Source organism: Ambystoma mexicanum, chromosome 2p, assembly GCF_040938575.1.
Source record: "Ambystoma mexicanum isolate Mex_15411 chromosome 2p, UKY_AmexF1_1, whole genome shotgun sequence".
Taxonomy (NCBI): domain Eukaryota; kingdom Metazoa; phylum Chordata; class Amphibia; order Caudata; family Ambystomatidae; genus Ambystoma; species Ambystoma mexicanum.
In genome coordinates, this window is record NC_090923.1 from 671,807,962 (window position 1) to 671,826,287 (window position 18,326).

Here is an 18,326-nt window from a genome sequence, read left to right on the forward strand (position 1 = left end):
AAATGAACCAAAAGACTAAAACGTACGACAGGGCCTGTCCTGCTTGTCTCAGTGATGTGTGAGAGAGTGAAACAAAGCATGGCACTCCTCATACTTGTCCCGTGATTCGAGAAAGAGCATAACGAAGAAAGAGACTAAACCTACTGCAGGACCTGTCCATCTCGTCACATTGATACACGAGAGAGTGATACAAATCACAGGACCCCTCATACCTGTCCCAGTGATTCGTGAGAGAGCATAATGTAGCAAGAGACTGAAACGTACTATGGGACCTGCCCTACTCATCCCAGTGATACTAGAAGGAGCCAAGATAAGAAGAATCAGTATGACATTTCTCTCAGTCATTACAGTACTACAAGAAGTGGTCAATAGAGCAAGTATGTCGATTGGGTCTATTATAATTGGCCTAAAAAGAAGGTAGAAGTTTAATCCTGATAACAAATACTTTACTCAGGAACAGACAAAGGCACAGAAAGATAATGAGAACCAGAACCATATAAAGAGTATGATATGATAGTTTATTTATATAGCACCTATACACAATGTGTTTCAAAGCGCTTCAAGGCAAGGAAGGAACAAAGGAAAATACAATGACATTCTTAAAGGCCATGAACAGTAAGGATGTGAAATTAACTATCACACTCAGCCTAATGGCATTTCAGATAGTGAAAGAGCTAAGACATAGATAAGGAAGGGAGGGGGAGAGTGGGAAGGAAATGGAAACAAACAGGGGACTACCGTACTATGCCTGACAACATTTCTAGTAGAGCCGGAGTAATACAAAAGGTGAGGGAGAGGGGTGCAGAAAGGGAGGGGAGGAACAAAACAAGCGACTATCGTACTAGGCCTGACGACATTTCAGATAGTGCTGGAGGGGATCGGAGAGGGAAAAAAAACAAGTAAGGGGAGGAGACAGACGAGGTTGCTATCATACTACGTCCAGGGACAATTCTGATAGATTAAGAGCATAGAAGAAAGTAAGGCGAAGAGGGGAGGAAATAGGAAAAAGGGAGAAAGGGAGAGGAGAAGAGAACAGAGTAAGCAATCAAAAGAGTGGAGAAGCAAGAGAGGAGAACCAATACAATTGCAGAAGTCAGTAGTAACACATAACATTGCAAGCCAGGATACAAGATTAGGATGGGAACAGCATGATTCAAGGCAACTATGAGTAGAAGATGCAAAGGGAGTCCAGAGTTGAGAAAGGGTGATGCACCGTGAATCAATGAAGTCCATAAAAATCAAATCCAGCATTGACCACAAGACGGGGATGGTGAAACCAGAATATATCAGGACAGACTCCTGCAGAAGTAGGCTGGAGGGGGGGAAGCGGGAGCAGGGTAGAAGAATCAAGCAATAGAGGCAACACCTGTGTGCAGGAAGGGGGGCACAAGGGAACATCACAGGGGGAACAGAGGGGGTCGGGATGGCCTGTGGGGACAGAGGGAGTAAAAATATGTAGAGGGAGCAAAGCTTATAAGACTCATTACAAAATTCCTTTCACTCGTTACAGCACTACAAGTAGTGATCAAGGGAGCAATGATAGCAGTTGAGTCTATTATACATGGCCCAAAGAGAAGGAGAAGGAGAAGGACAATCCTGATAACAGATATTTTACTCAGGAACAGTTAAAGACACATAAAGATAGGGCAAACCAGAACAATATAAAGAGGCATTTGATTATATCAGCGTTACTAGAGAAAGAGATTCCGGCAGAGACATTTGAGAGAAGCATAAGAAGAGAAAGATCTGGAACCTCAAGATGGAGAAGTGTTCAAAGCCAAGGAACTGGGGAACCAAATACTTGGAAAAGTTCCCTAAAGGAATTGAACAACCTAATACAAGAAATAACCAAGAGATATCTACAAATTAGATATGAAGGCTGAGAAAACCTAACCAGGAGAAGGGAGCCATTCTCCTGGACTTTAGTTATTTGTCGTAGTGGCAGGGTCAGTGTAGCTTAGTTTTGTCACGGAGGACTGACTATTTGTTTTGAACTTCATGACAGACAACGAGCACCCTAGTTAGTTTTGTTAGGTATAGAAACTCCATAGATTAGGGACAGTGAGGACTTTTACTTATCATTTAATATATCTGTGTAAAGAATAACATAAAATGGTCTGTCTCCTTCTGACCTACCATAGAGGATAGGACAATGCAGTTTGAAGCAGGCTGAGAGGATTTGTGTTGTGGTGAGATGTCACAGAATGGCCATCTGGTAAGGCCAGGAGGATAGCACAAGCTTTTCTTTGTTTTATTGACATAAAACAATGTAGGTACTTCGGAAAGGAATATATGACAATCAGACCCTTCCCAAGACCCCTCTCCCTTTCATACTTTCTCCATGTCAAACAATACAGTGCAAATGTGTGCCTTCACTGAGATAGCCTCCGGCTCTGCAGTCGCACAGGGCAGGCACATCTGTATTCCGGACTGCTGCTGAAAGACAATGATTCTGCAGGCATGAGTGGGGTTTTAATCTTTTGCACCTCCGTTTACAAATCCAATAATTGTATGCCTTGGTTAGTCTGGTGGCCTACTAAGCACCCTGGAGTGAGAGTGGAGAACAGACAAACTCACCTGGTGTGAGCCCTGTGAGAAAGGTGCTGCCCTTCCTGCAGGAGGATCAAAGGAAGTAGTCTGGCTATTGCCCACATGGAAGCTGTGGCGACAGGTAAAACCGACACTAATATATAATTTTGGTATGGGGTGCAGCTAGTTAAAATGCCACCCATGCCTTTAGGAAATGTGTGTTTCAGAAGTCATTTGGAAATGCATATGTGATCTTTGAACCTGCCATGTAGCACTGCAAAGCCGGTACTGATGGTGTCCGCAGACTATCGGAGCAAAGGCAGAAGTCTACACTATAATTCTGGAATGGAATATTTATGAACGGGGGGTCAGATTAGCAGACCTCCCTTTCAGAAACAGAATTACCTGCATCATTTTATGTAATACAGATCAAAAATCTTGGTCTAGTCTGCCCTTAATGGATTGTATTCTTTTACACACACCCCACCCAATTAGGCCCTACATTGGAGTGCTACAATCCAGATGTATGCTGGATGACCATATACGTTCCCTGTAGGGATATGGCCCAGCGCAGCAACTTGGGATTCTCTCCCTGCATTGCCTTCAGCCTCTTGAGTGGACTTTGTTCAGTTTGGATGGTAAAGTGAGACCATGAAATGTAGGGTTTCAGTGTGCATACTGACCAATCTACCTTGCATGCCTCGTTTTCAATTGTGGCCCAGTTGCATTCTCACTTTGTTAGGCACCTGCTAATATAGGTGCATGGTTGTTCAAACCCATCAGAGTTTAGCTAGGCTAACACTGCCTCAATTACAAATTTACAGACATCTGTCTGTAAAATGAATACCTATCTATAATCTGGTATCTTCATATGCAGGCCCTGCACAAACCTTATTTTATGTTTTGGAAAGCTGTTGGGCAGGCAGGAGTCAAGGTGAGTTTTGGTAACTTCTTGGATGTCAAGGAGGCAAGGGCAGTTGTCCAAAACATCTGGATGAAAGACCTTTAGAGATGCCTAGGAAGGCTTTTACCTGTGTCTGAGTGGTGGGGACATGCCAATCCTTCACTGCTTGTACCTTGGACAGAAGAGGGTTTTTTGTGCCACCACTCACTTGGTCTCCTAGGTAATTCACAGCAACCTGCGCTTTCTGGCACTTTGAATCCTTGATAGTCAGGCTACCCTCTTGCATGGCTTGAAGTACTTCTTTCAGGTGGGATAAATGTTCTTCCCATGTATGGCTGAAGACAGCAGCATCATCTAAGTAGGCAATGCTAATTGCTCTAAGCCAGATAGGACCTGGATCACCAATCTCTGAAAGGTGGAATGTGAATTTTTAACCAAAAGGGCATGAAAGGAAATGTGTGTCTCCACTCTGATGTGGAAATTGTTGACTTCTCCTTTGCTCTATCAGTCAGGCCAATCTGCCACCACCCAACCATGAGGTCAATGGTACCCATATACTTTAGAGCGCCTAACTTGTCATAAATTAATCTGCATGAGCTATAGGCCGACCATCTGTCTTGGGGACAGAATTGAGCCCTCTTTAGTCCCCATACAAAAGCGGATTTTAGTCTTCCCATTGGTGAACATTTTAGCAAGCGCCGCCACAGGACTAGTCCATGGGCTATGGATTTCCTAATAACCCCTAAGTCCAACATCTTGGATACTGCCTCCTTCATGGTAACCTTGGCCTTATCAGAACTCCTATGAATTATGCTCTGTACCTGTTACTGTCCACAGTGCCTATATCATGGGTGCGCCAGTCTATGTGACCTGGAGTCAGTGAGAACAGACCCGCAAACTGGCCCAGCAGCTGCAATTGCTGATCTGTTAGATCTGCGAAGATCTGCCCTCCCTCCAGGCACCTATCTGTGGACTCCGAGTGTAACAAGTCTGGTACATGTCCTTCTCCTCAGCCTCATCATCAGTCACCACGGACATCATTAATCATGCTTGCTGTAGTTTGGCTTCAGCTGGTTGACATGAAAGTCCCTGCGCGTGTGCACATGATGGACATATAGGATGTTGTTTTATCTTCGTAGTTCATTGCTTTCGTTGGTGGGGATCTTGGAATGGGGTTTCCGAGTGTCCATATGTAACAATGTGGTGTTATTGTTTTGTGATGCTGGATCGTTTTACTGATGATATTGTACATTTTCCTATTGTGTATACTGCTACATTTGCCATTTGCTAAATATTACACACAAATAAATAATAAATGTAGAAGGCCAAGATTACTGTTTCAGGGTTTTTGACCAGTCACTTATTAGGGCCATAAATAAGTCAGCCAGGGACGCCTGCCGGGGTGATTTAAAAAATAACTATGAATTGCTGAAGGGTCATGTGATCATCGGGCATCTGTATGTGCATTGCCTTCAAGTTATCGATAACAAATACAACGGAGGTGTGCTCCCTTTGAATGTGAACTTTTTGTCCCCACAAATGATGAAAGAAAGGCTCTGAGAGAAAGAAAAAGATACTCAACTTGAGTCGGTTTATGTAAATAAGTTAAAGTTTAAGGTGTACGAGGATGGCCACCGGGAATTCATTTGGGATTGTGTACAGGTTGATATGATATGATATTATATTTTATTTATAGTACGCCCATACACAAGTGTTTCAGAGTGCAACGAGGCAGGGGAGGGGAAACAAGGGGGGGGGCAAGACAATGATCTTACTATCGGGTTCGTGCAGGGGAGAGGAAGGGGAAAAGTGCCAAGGGAAGGGGAGGAGGAGCAAGTGCAGGACATAGGGCCTCATTACGACCCAGGCGGTAAGTTACCGCCTGGGCCGTGACTTTACCACCATGGCGTAAACTACGTTTACGCCATGGTGGTTGGCGGACTTACCGCCCCATTCCGACCTTGGTGGGGCGGTAAGTCCCCAATCCCCATTTACCCTTCCCCATTCCCATTTTTGCCCCATAGGGCATAATGGGAGTGGGGAAGGCGTTAATTACGCCACCGTAAATTACGGTGGCGTAATTAACTCCATGGTCCCTTAGCGCCATGGATTTTAACACCTGCTAAAAGCAGGTGTTAAAAGCACCATGGCGCTAGGGGACCTCGTAATTGGCGGTAAGGGGTCGGCGCAGCTAACGCTGGCGTTAACCCCTTACCGCCAGGGTCGTAATGAGGCCTATAGTATCTAAACATCAAGAAACACGAAGTGTAACCAGCAGGTCGCAGTGCAACGTTAAGTGCAGAACAGCAAGTGATAGAAAGTGCAGGTAGGTAGGGGAACTGTAGGATTTACGAAACAGCCCCAAGTACAGGGTTGCCAGGAGGCAGTGCAGGTGTGCAACTGGGAGGGCAGGGACCTAGGCCCGTGGTTCAGAGGGCGTCTAGGTAGCCAGTGCAGTATCTAACAGGAGATCAGCAGGGGAGAGGAAGATAGAAGGCAGAAGCAAAGAGGAAAATCTTGAGCTTGGTATGAGGTTTTTCGGATTTGCAATTCTATGGGCCTGGGCAGGTCTCCAGTGTCTACTGGACCAATGCCCCAGAAACTGTCTACCATCTTTAAGTTCCCAATGTTCACTTTCTGTTTCGGTTGCTGGTATAAGCCTTGGTTTGTCAGTCCCTTCCCTGACCGAGGCTTCCAGCTCTGAAGTGGTGCTTGCGGCTGGATGGCTACCTCCCGAATTCCTTGGCCAGGCTCATGTCTTCTCTTTGCAGATTTAAGAGCAGCTCCTGTGTTGATGTTAGGGGAGCCATGTGCTCAATCAATGGCAGCTCTCTGGACCACGTAGTCACTTAAAGTGTCCCACTTACTTGTTCTATTAGTTCCACAGGGGTAGAGGAGAGAGTTGGAATCAATCTCATAGTCAATGAGGGGAGACCCTATCTCCCGGGTAGCTCTTAAGGACAGCTATGGGAGGTCACCTTTGGTGGTGAGCATAGCAAAGGTCAGAAGTTGCAACTTGCTGACTTCTGACATAACTCTCAGGGCATTATGGGAGATGCATTCCCCATGTAACAAGCCCCTGGTATATAACAAGGCCACATGGGTGCCCTGGATTCTGAGGTCACCACCCTGCCGGCTCTCAGAGCCAAGCAGGGGACTTCAGTACAAGCTACAAGCCATGTACCCTCATGATGACCATTGTGACTCTCCATCCATATAATTTTGCTTGGGGAATGAATTGCCCAGTGTGCGTTTCTTTGCTATTCATTTGCCTCTCCACTAACTGATGAAAAAATCTATGGGACTTAGAAAACATATGCAGTGTTTCGCCTCTGCATAATATATTCAGTAAGTGCAATGAAATTTGTCACAACCTGCATTTTGTGTGATCTTGAAGCTTGACTAACACAGCATCAGAACTTTTTTTCCCATTGCACAATGGGCCCCAAACTGCCCCAGAGACAGTGGCATCTTTGCCATATGAGTAGAATAGTAGCCCACCTGGACAGTGGCTTGCATTTCTGACAGCCTAAAAAAATCAGAACCTGACACCAAAATCATTCACAATCTCAGATGACCTCAGGACTACCCAGAACACGGTATATACTGAACAGGAATGCAGGAAAACAGTAAGCAGGGAATCATCTCATACACCAGCCCTGTTCCAAGAGAACCAGATTAAATAATGAGAAAAACAATCTCACAACTGTGCCGCAGAACGAATGCATGTTTAAGCACCACAACTTTACCATGAGTTTAAAAAAGAACTATCAAAATACACTGCAATCTTTTAATAATTGAGAAGAACAAGAAACTCCACAAACTACTTGGAGTGTCACATGGCACAGTTCGGGAAGAGGGAAGGGTGTTGGCTAACCCAGAAACAATGATCCATGCGCGAAACACGACCAACACTGAAAATCTGATGGGAGACCTAAAGAACAATCAACTGTTGGTTATCAACCTCCCCTTGCATGAACTTACACAGGCTGAATATTCTTTACTCTCCAAGGGACTGAACTTCTGCCCCAGACAGGAAATAGACACAATTCAACTTTGCTGAGAAATTGAAGACTACATATGATTCTTGCAAGGGTGGACCAATGAACAAAGATCAGCCCCAGAATATGATGGCCCAAAAAACGCTCGAGCTGGACACCCTCATATGGCTGCAGCCCAAAACTCGAAACCCACAAAATGTCTCAGCAAATGTGTAAAATCTACCACACTCAATGAACAACAGATTACTAAACAGAACATCACCCCCAAGACATAAGGGCAATCAAACATGCAAAACATACATGGCATTCAGAATAAAACCATGCTGTTGTCATCATGGATACACAATATTTGAAAAGGAAAGCATACACACAATTCCGTGAAACAAACTATTATCAGGAACTTGGTGATGACACCAACCATGGAGTACAAAGAAACTCTTGAACAAATCATTGATGAGCAGTATTGAGGAACAGCATCATCCAATAGCACACAATCCAGCTCCTAGCATGTTCTCTATGCTCCCAAACATCCACAAATCAGATCATCTGAGCCACATGATCATTCTAGGAGAAAATACATTAATCAAAGCATAACTAGTTATTTCGAATCCATCCATAAACCTCTGATGATGCACACAAGCTTTGTGCATTCCACATGTGACAGTGTAAGAGACCTGACCCTGTCAAGAGGGGATGGGGAACCCTCTCCACCTGGGCCAGCAGGTCTACCAGGGTGTTTTCCAGACCCAGTCATGCCCTAGAGACAGGGTGTGGGTGTTGATAGGGTCCCAGTCTCTGTCCCTTCTACATGTGCCTGGCTAAAGGAGCTGAGTAGCACCCCTTTCTTTCCCCATACCTGTTGTGCACAATGCTGGCCAGTCTTTTTCTTTTTGTCCCATAGGGCTACATTACCCAGAAGGCCTAGTAGTGTAGGAAGAAGTGAGCAACCCAACCTAGAGAGAGCTGCAAGGAACTGCAAGACCACAGAGTGATCCACACATCAAACTGACAATCTGCACTCTCTATGGGACACAGACATGCACAGTATAATTGACTGTATCTTCAGCAGGACTGCAGAGTAGGTCGCATGTCAAACTGGCAATCTGGAGGCCCTAAATGATCCTGATACAATCTTTGAAAGTGAATACACCTTAATGGGCTGACAAACACTGGTGGACATAAGCACTCTGGGCCGACAACACTGAAGAACTCTGAAATTGACTTTGCTTTGAGCGGACCGCCATTACCAAACAATGGTGGACCCATGTACAACAAGGGGTGTGGCTTAAAGCCTGTTATGTGTGTTTTCATATCAGTAACCAAGCCCCAGTGATTGGCCTGTGGAACCAGATGAGGGAGAGAACAAATGGAAGGGGTTGGATAAAAAGGCATGGGAAATTCATGGCAGGGTAGGTTGAATGCGTGAGGTGAAGGGCAGAGAAGAAGGACCAAAAGACCAAGCAGAGGAAGGACAGGGCAGAAGAGACTGGAGGATTGCTGAAAGCGCGTGAAAGGTGTGGTATTGGATGGTGGGAGGAAGTGATAATTGGGCGTGAGAGTGTGTTCTAGGTGAGTGAGTGAGACTAACTAAGGGAGAGTAGGGGGTGAATGAGATCGAATGGGAAGGTGACTGGGAGAGTGAAAGGGAAACGATTGTGGGAGAAGGTGTGTGTGGAGTGGGGTGTAGTAGAACGGAGAGGGGAGGGCAGTAGAACGGATAGTAGTCGAGTGGAGAGGGGAGAGTAGTAGAGCAGAGAGGGGAGAGGTGATTAGTGATAGAGAGCAGAGGAGAGTAGGAGTAGACAGGAGAACATTGGAGGAACAGCAATAGGAAGTGAGGGAATGAGCAGGAGAGAGGGAGAAGGAAAGGAGTGAGAGTAGAAGGCAGGTGCAACAGATGGCCGCAAGAACACAGCAACTCTGGAAGACAGTCCAAGAGTTTTCACTATATTCGTAGACAGGAGACTCTCTCTCATCTAGAGACATGCATTTCTCTTCCTAGCACAAGTATCATTCAACCCCGGAGGATCACTAGAGATCAGTAACCCCAACTGTCTAAAAACGGTCAATCTCAAGATGATGGCCTGAAGGCAAATGCCTCATCTCTCTAAACGTTCCCATGGAACAATATAGAGGCTCTCTACTTTAGGATTCCCCAAGATGGTATGTAAAGGTTTTGTGCCTTGAAGACACACAGGCCCCACTTGGTCTTATCCACACTCCATGCATCTTTCAGACACTCTCCCTTATCTAGGTATACTATCCTCCCTACTACTATACCAACCCTCTCTTCTTCCTCTCCCTGATGCACTCTTTTCTGTCAGTCCGCTGTTTCTTTCTTTACTATCTGCCTCCGATTTGATCTTACTCGCTGCTGCTCCCTCTCTTCTCTCCAAATGGCTACTACTACTACACACTACTACTACTCTCCTCCCCACGCTGCTACTTCTCTCCTCCTCACACTGCTACTACTCTCCTTCCCACAGTGCTACTCTTTTCCTAACACTACTACTGCTCACCCCTTCACCCACACATTCTCCCACAGTCAGCCTTGTTTTGATTCCCCAGTCACCTTATCACTCCCTACTCTGCCCCTATCTGTCCCTCACACACAACTTTCACACTCAACACAAGTACCACACTCACCCACCAACCAATACCTCACCTTGCACACTCTGGCAATAAATCCCTTCCATAGGTCCCTGCTCCATCCTTTGTTCACATGCTTTCTTGGTCCTCCTGCTCGTCCCTTGAACTCATCTGAACAAACCACACCTTCCTGTCTTCTTTTTTATTATCCCACCTCCCCTTCCATTGGCACTGTCCCTAAACTGGTTCCCTAGGCCAACCACTGCAGGTCCTTTTCCCATCAGGGGAAGTGTTACAAGCATCTGAATGTTCAAAAGGGGTCTCAATCACTGCCCCCATGTGCAGGTCCACCATTCTCTGGCAACGGCTGATCTGCCCGGGCGGGTTGATCCATCTCACGACTCCGCACTCTGAGTCGTGCTGATATTTCAACTTTCATAGGTCACATAGTGGCTATTTACTTTCGGGTTCTTGCTTGTCTGTCTCTCTCCCTCGCTCTCATCGACCCCCCCTCATCTTATTCCCCACCCTACCAATGGCTGCCCTGTTGTTACTGCTGCTGCCATTGTGGACCCAGTGTGACAAAAAGAAAGACATTGGCCACAATTGTGCAGTGAGGTAAGAGGTGTTACCCTTAGCAAGCAAATAGGCACATGGGAAAGGGATAGGGACTGGGGCCCTCCCAATTCCCACACACCACTTCTGAGATAGGACTGGCTCTGGTGTAGACCCTGATAGGCCACCCACCCCAAAATAAGAGGGATCCCTACCCCCACCAGACACGGACAGAACTCTGACTCTGTCACAATGGACAGAGCACCAGGGTGAGTAGTACAGGAGCCTGCAACGAAAGGACCAAGTGAGACCTGGGTGATTGGAAGGAACCTCTTCTTGATAACCCTTTTATTGGGGAACCCAGGTTAGGTTTCACCCAGATTGTTTACAGAGAAAGCGAGATAGATAAGACATGTTGACTTTAGGCCATCACGACCAATCGCTGAGTAAATAGACATTAGCATTTACAGATCTCTAGTGACAATCTTGAGGTATAGGGACATCTGGGTTAGGGAGAGAACCACTTAGGGGAGACGAGAGAGGGACAGATGGCCCCTTCTCAATAAGTTTAGTACAAACCTTTGAACTGTCTGGTGGATCTGGTGTGTTCTTGAGGCCATCTGTGACAGACAACACTCTTCTTCAGGAAGATTCAAGGGATAGAATGTAGATTACTGGATGCACTCCGGCCCACAATGGGTGTCACATAACTTTATTCCAGCATCCCACATGAAGATGGAATAGTGTAAATCTCTGGGTTCCCAGTGATGACTCTGACATCAGATGATAGTCCAGTTACTTCTTTATTGAAGTTCCAGTACATTATATTGGATTTATTATATCAAGTAGATCTGAGCTTAAGGCAACATGCACCGGCATCCTCTCAGGTAAACTACATCTCTCCAATTGACTTACTCAGAACTCACAATCAAACATCAACATTCTCACAGGCAGCCTTCTATGTCACTCACCCAACATTCCATACATACTTACAAAAGCAACAAGGAAACCAAATCACTACAAATAGCTTCTAACAAGCAATCCCTGCAAAAAGCAAACACCAAGATAGACACCTGAATCAGGACCCTCACAGATCCCATAAGATGCATACTCAGACACAGCAATATTTGCTGCAATGGTAGATACTTAATACAAAAGACGCAATGGCCATGGGCACAAAATGGCACCTCAATATGCTATCCTTTTCATAGCAGACCTCGAACAAGAGTTCTTACAACAACAATCCCCAAAATCACTAGCTTGCGATACATCAATGACATCTTCTTGATTTGGTCAGAAGGCAAAGATTCTCTAACATAATTCAATGAATCACGTAATGGTTTCCACCACTGTATTAACTTCACCATTGAATATTCCAAGAAGAGCATACAGTTCCTGGATACAACTATCTCTGCTGGTAGGAATGGCAACCAGGAAAGAACTGTATGTAAGAAACCCACAAGGAACTATTATGGGCACAGAGCAAGTTTCCATCCAAGCCATACTAAACACTCTTATGTACAGCCAGGCCATCAAGAACCAGCACATATACTCCAAGAGGAAGACAAAGGACAATCAACTTGCCACGCTCTGTACATCCTTCTTGAAATACAGACACATTGACAGGGAATGTGATTGTGTGATGAAAATACCCAGGGACAACCTGCTACAATACAGAGAAAGCAGAAATACACAATGAATAACCCTAATTGCCATTTATTCCCCAGCTCTAACAACTAAATATTAATGTTAAAGACCTACAAACAATATTTTTAGGGATGATCGTCTCAGATACATTTTCAAAGAAACTGCCTTAATTGCATATATGGAAATGACAAATCTGCTTCAACAACTCCACACAGACAAACAATACAGACATAAGGGGCGTCCAGCTGCAGATCCAGCAATGTTGTGTACTTCATCCAATGTTTGAAGTGACTGCAAGACATTGAAGGCACTCCATAGGCCTCCAGTTTGGTTCTCAAAATCTTTTCAGAATGCCTCTATTCACCCCACAAGACTATGCATTGTAAATAGAGCACAACATAGAGACCCACGGTGCATGAGATGGACTAAGAAGCAGGCAGAATGCTTCCCTGAAGAAGAGCAATCGTCCGAAATACATTAGACCAGTTTCAACATTTTCCTCCTGTTTTTTGTTTTTCTATTCATGTGAACATTTCTAAATGAATTTAATACACAGAATGATTGACACATCACATTGAATTTTATTTCATTCATTTTTTCTAAATTGAACATCGAAGATAATTCACTGAGAACACATTTATGATTTATTCATCAAGGCGTTATTCCGAATTGACCTGGTTGACATATAGTTCAGCCCCTGGTGCAAAAGGGGCCTATTTGGTTATAGAACAACATATAACAACAAATTCTTCCAAACATATATAAATCAAGTGGTGCCCACTCAAAATTCTCCAGAACAAGTAGGGCATAGTCACACTGCAAATTATTTTATATGCTGATAGTTTATCTGGCATTCATCAACCTATCTGTGGCGTTTGGCCAGGTGAATCGGAGTAAGCTGTCAGAAATACTGGAAGCTAGGGGGGTTGCAAAAGACATGCTTGCTGTTTTGAAGGTAACACACTTAGATACAACTCCCTGGGTGTGGTTTGGGTTAGGCTTAGAGGTTGCAGCTTCAGAGTTCTTTACGGCTGTGGGGGCTTAGGGGATGGCTGGACACGGTTGTGTGTTTGCCCCTCTTCTTTTTTCATCTTAATACCAATGCACTTGAAAAGACTTTAGTCAAGGAGTATTTGGATGTCCCAGTCGCAGACTCGCAGGGGACATCAGTTTGCATCTTCTCAGTTATGCGGATGACACTTTTCCATTAGCAAGAACCCCTTGAATTCTTCTGAGTTTGATCAACAGTGTTGCAGCGTTTATGGAAGAGAGAGAATGCTTCTGATGAACATTTATAAAAATGAAGGCTCTAATTGTTGGAGTGTGGTGCTTTGGTGCTAATTTTGCACAATTGGAGCAGTTTAAAATGTCATAAATGTGTTCTTACCTGGGCACTGTGTTCCCAGAAACTTTATCAGCTAAACGGCTTATTGAGCATCAGGCCTTTGCCTTAACACAAGTTAACGGGGCAAAGCTACCTTTTGTGAATTGTCCAGGGCATCAATCCAATAAATGCATTTTATGCTTACATGTGGTCAAACCTTGGGACACAGGCTTCCTGGGTTCTGACATTTGGGTATGTGAGCCGTATGACCCTTTAGCTCCTTGGGCTGCTAGCGTTAGATCATGTTCCAAGCCGCCCGATGGCCGGATCCTCCACCCGCCATCTTCCCCCACCGACCAATGCAAATAGGCATAGATGTAGGTTCTGTGAAGCTGGAGAGTGGTTTACATGGATGCTTTTGCATCGAAGTCATAAGGCACATAACTTACACCAACAGGGTGACTCTGTATTGCAATGTACTCCCACTCCCTGAAACAAATCTCAGAAATGTTCAGTGCAGCTATATATAGGTTCCAAAGGCTGAAAGAAAGTGGGTACTGTTCACTATGTAGCTTTTATAATTCTCAGGAGAGATTCATGAGACAGTAATGTAAGTAGGGAGGAGAGTAGGTGAAAAGGAGAGCCTGAGACCATGACACATCATTGAGTGTGCATGAGCAATAAATGAGGACTCTCCCGGCAAGAGGAGGGTTGGCCACTCCACCTTGATACACACTGGGGTGACACGTTCTCTTATTGACAGTGGAGGTCATTGAACTTGCTTCTTTTACTCGGAAGAAGTACCAGCTTCCTTCTCATACCACATCTGTCCTATTTGGCAGTTGGAGAAACCCAAAAGTTCCTGCATGGATTTTGACTTTTGTCTTGGGAGTTAGAAGCCAAGGAGCACAGAAAAGGGTTTTGTAGAAGTTTTGTATGGAATATGAGCAGGGGCTTAGCTATGAACTCATTAGTTGGCCTTAATCAATTGTTCATTTGTGGAGGCTGCAAACAACTCCTCCCATCGAATGGAGAGCCCAGACACTTCTCCAGGGGCTGAGTGGTCGACTAGTCCTGTTTGGACAAATGATCATCCAAATGAATATTTCGAAGGGATTGTGTCCTCCGACGTATTCCTTTTCTTTGATGTTACCCATTCGAGCTTGCTGGCCTCAGACATTTTTTCAGTATTGGGCACTGCGCGACGATGTCCCTCAAGTTGGTGTCCCTCGACAGCCTCTGTATCGGCGCCAATGTCATCATGCATATAAATAGACTTGCACAGCGTCCGTTGCTCAGTTCCGTTTTTCCGCGCTTCGTGGGCCTTGGAAACATAACGCTCAGTTCCTTTCCTCAGGAAATTCTTCGTAAAGTATTACCTTAATACGATGGCTTCTTCATCCGAACCTTTGACTCCATGGTCCGGTTTCAAAAAATGTTGTGACTCTGTGGGAAGAAAATGTTGTTAACGGATCCTCACAGGATTTGTTTGTGGTGCCTGGGATCGGAGCATCACTGTTCGGAATACGAGGACTGTATGTCCATGACGGCGAAAGCCTTGAAGGAGCGTAAGGGGAAGTTAGAAAGAGGTAAGGGCTTTGAAACTTCAACTCCCTCGAAAGTTTCTTCGGCTGAGTTGAGACATTCATCTCCTCATCGACAAAATAAACATTCCCGTTCAAGATCTCAAAGCGGTTCTCATCAGTCTTCGAGATCAAAACACTCTAAGAAGAGGTGTCGTAGATCTCCTTCTTCTTCCTCTACGTCCCCAGATAGGGTCACCTGCCCCACGAAACACAGCTCACCAGCTAAGTGGGAGGAATTCCGTAAGAAAATGCTTAGCGTCTTCGAGAAAGCGGCCTCGACCCCCTCAGAGACATCTAAAGGTGATAACCTGGGTGAAAGACCCAAAAAATCAAAACGCAGCGAGTCGTTGAGCCGGGCGAGAGAAACTACTCGAGAGCGTCATGAACCCTCGGGTAAAAGCAGTAAGACTGCTTCATCGACACCGTCGTCAAAGGTTTCTTCAACTCACAAATCTGCGTCATCGACGCCTTTGTCGAAGGATCCCTCGATGCATAAATCGGTTGCATCGATACCGTCTTCGACGCCACTGTCGGCTCCGATAAAAGACAAACCTACAACTGTCACTACGTCAAAGACAGTAGAGGTGTCTAAAGTTTCGACCATGACATCGAGGATGCCATTGACAATCTTGACGATGCCGAGCACGATTCCGATCCTCTCGAGTGCATCGAGGTCCCTTCAAACTTTCTCGACGCCTTTTTTAGGATTGTCGAAGCCTTTGACTTCCACGTCGACAACCTCAACGTTCCCTCAGCCAGTGACAACCAATTTGGCTCCTTCTGCCCTAGAAATGGGTTTTAAACCATATCCTAGGTCTGACTACTTTAGAGCCTTGTCCACTATATATGAGGAAGGGAAGGATTCCGACCATGAGAGTCCCTTTGGTTTACAAAGGACTACAATACCCATGCCAGAGGAATTAATCTCTGAGGAGAACAGATTAAAAGACCTTCAGGACTCTCTACATGAGGCAAGTGGTTTAGATAATTCTCCAGAAGTAGAGTTTGCTAAACCAGACCCTGGAGAGCATGCTGAGACTCCTTATAGGATTCTGATGGCCAGAATAATTGAGTTCATGGGGTGGTCTACACCTACACCTTCTTTTCAGCAGGATGACCTTACTGATATCTTAGATAAAGGTCCACAGGAGGATCCTGTTGTTCCTCTTCATACTGCTCTGTAAAGAAAATTTCTGCTAATTGGGTAACTCCTGAAGTTATCCCTACAGTAAATAAAACACTTTCTGCTAAATACAGGGTATCTACTTCAGATCCTGAATATCTGAGCAAGCATCCAACTCCAGAGAGTTTAGTTGTACGAGCAGCAACTTCATCAAAAAGTAGGTCGGCATACCCTACTATTCCACAGTACAGGGATGATAAAAGATTTGATGCCATGTCAAAAAAAGTCTTTTCGGCATGTAGTATGGCGCTTAAGTCCATAAACGCCACTTGCACGCTAGCAAGATTCAGCCACACACTTTGGGAGTTTGCTTCATCTGCGGCTGACTGTCTCCCAGAAGGAGAAGAAAAGGAAGCATTCTTAAACATCATCAGGGATGGAAAGGATGCAATGTGCGAGTCCCTCCAAACAGGCATTGATTCTGCTGACCGCATCAGCAGGGCCATGGCGGCAAGTACCACAATCTGCAGATTTGCGTGGTTGCAGAAGTCTGGTTTTGCTCCAGATGTACAAACTAGACTTTTGAACATGCCCTTTGACAGTACTTCTTTATTTGGTAAGAAGGCTGATGACAGCCTGGAGAGATTACAAGCATCCAAGGCAGCAGCAAAATCTCTTGGGGCTGCAATCCAGCAGACTCCGAATCGCCCCTCAGGAGCTTCCAGGAGGGGTAGGTCCTTTCGCTTTTACTCCGCATTCGGAAAAGGCAGAGGGGCAAGAAACGATTCACCCGTGGTGGATGGGGAAAAGGTACAAAAGCCGCAGCAGCAGGTGCCACTTTACCCTCGGCATCTGCGTCAGCCGCTTCAAAACCCCTCTGAGATCTCCCCTCACAAGACACCAGTAGGTGGCAGGTTAACCCAACATCTGGCAGAATGGCAGGCTATTACGCCAGATGCTTGGGCATTGGTGACAGTTGCCCAAGGTTACTGCCTGCCCTTCCTACACACCCCTCAGAGTCATCCACCGGGGAACAACTCTTTGAAGTTTCCAGACCCGCTCCTTATGCAGGAGATTGTAGACCTGCTAGAGAAGGGTGCCATAGAACCGGTACCCGTAGCGGAGAGGAACAAGGGTTGGTATTCCCCCTACTTACTAGGACCAAAGAAGGACAAAGGACTGAGACCCATCTTGGACTTGCGAGAATTGAACAAATTCCTCAGGAAAGACAAGTTCAAGATGGTAACCCTTTCTCAGATCCTTCAGGCCCTCCAGCTTCAGGACTGGTTCGTATCTCTAGACCTTCAGGATGCTTATTTCCATGTGCCAATCCATCTCAAACACAGAAAATACCTGAGGTTCGCAATTGGCAACTCTCACTATCAATTTCGAGTTCTGCCATTTGGGCTGACCTCCGCCCGAGGGTCTTTACCAAGCTAATGTCGGTAGTGGCTGCAAGTCTAAGGAGGGAAGAGATCCACGTCTACCCCTACCTGGACGATTGGTTGATCAGAGCAGCATCTTCGTAACAAGCTCAGATCCAGCTAGATTATGTCTGCCACTTCCTTCATGAGCTGGGCTTCTCCCTCAACTTAAAGAAGTCACAGATCCATCACAGAGACTCCAGTTCATTGGAGCAGTCCTGGACACTTCCCTGGGAAAAGCCTCGCGACCAGAGGTGAGGGCTCAAGATATTCTACAGATGGTCACCAAGTTTCAAAATGCCCAACGTCTACCGGCCTTCGACTTTTTGAGGTTGCTAGGCCTCATGGCATCCTGCATCTTCCTAGTGCCAGAGGCTCGACTGGAATTAGATCCCTCCAGTGGGCATTAAGAACCCAATGGTCGCAATTCTCAGGAAGAATGTCAGATCACTTTCAAGTCCCAGACAGAGTAGTTCGAGACCTTCAATGGTGGGCCTGTCAGGAGAACATCTTGAAAGGACAATAGTTTTGGCAACCATGGCCGGAGATAACAGTAGTCACGGATGCCTCACTCACGGGGTGGGGAGCCCATTCCAACGACTTGACCATCAACGGTCGTTGGTCTCCATTGGAGTCCAGACTAC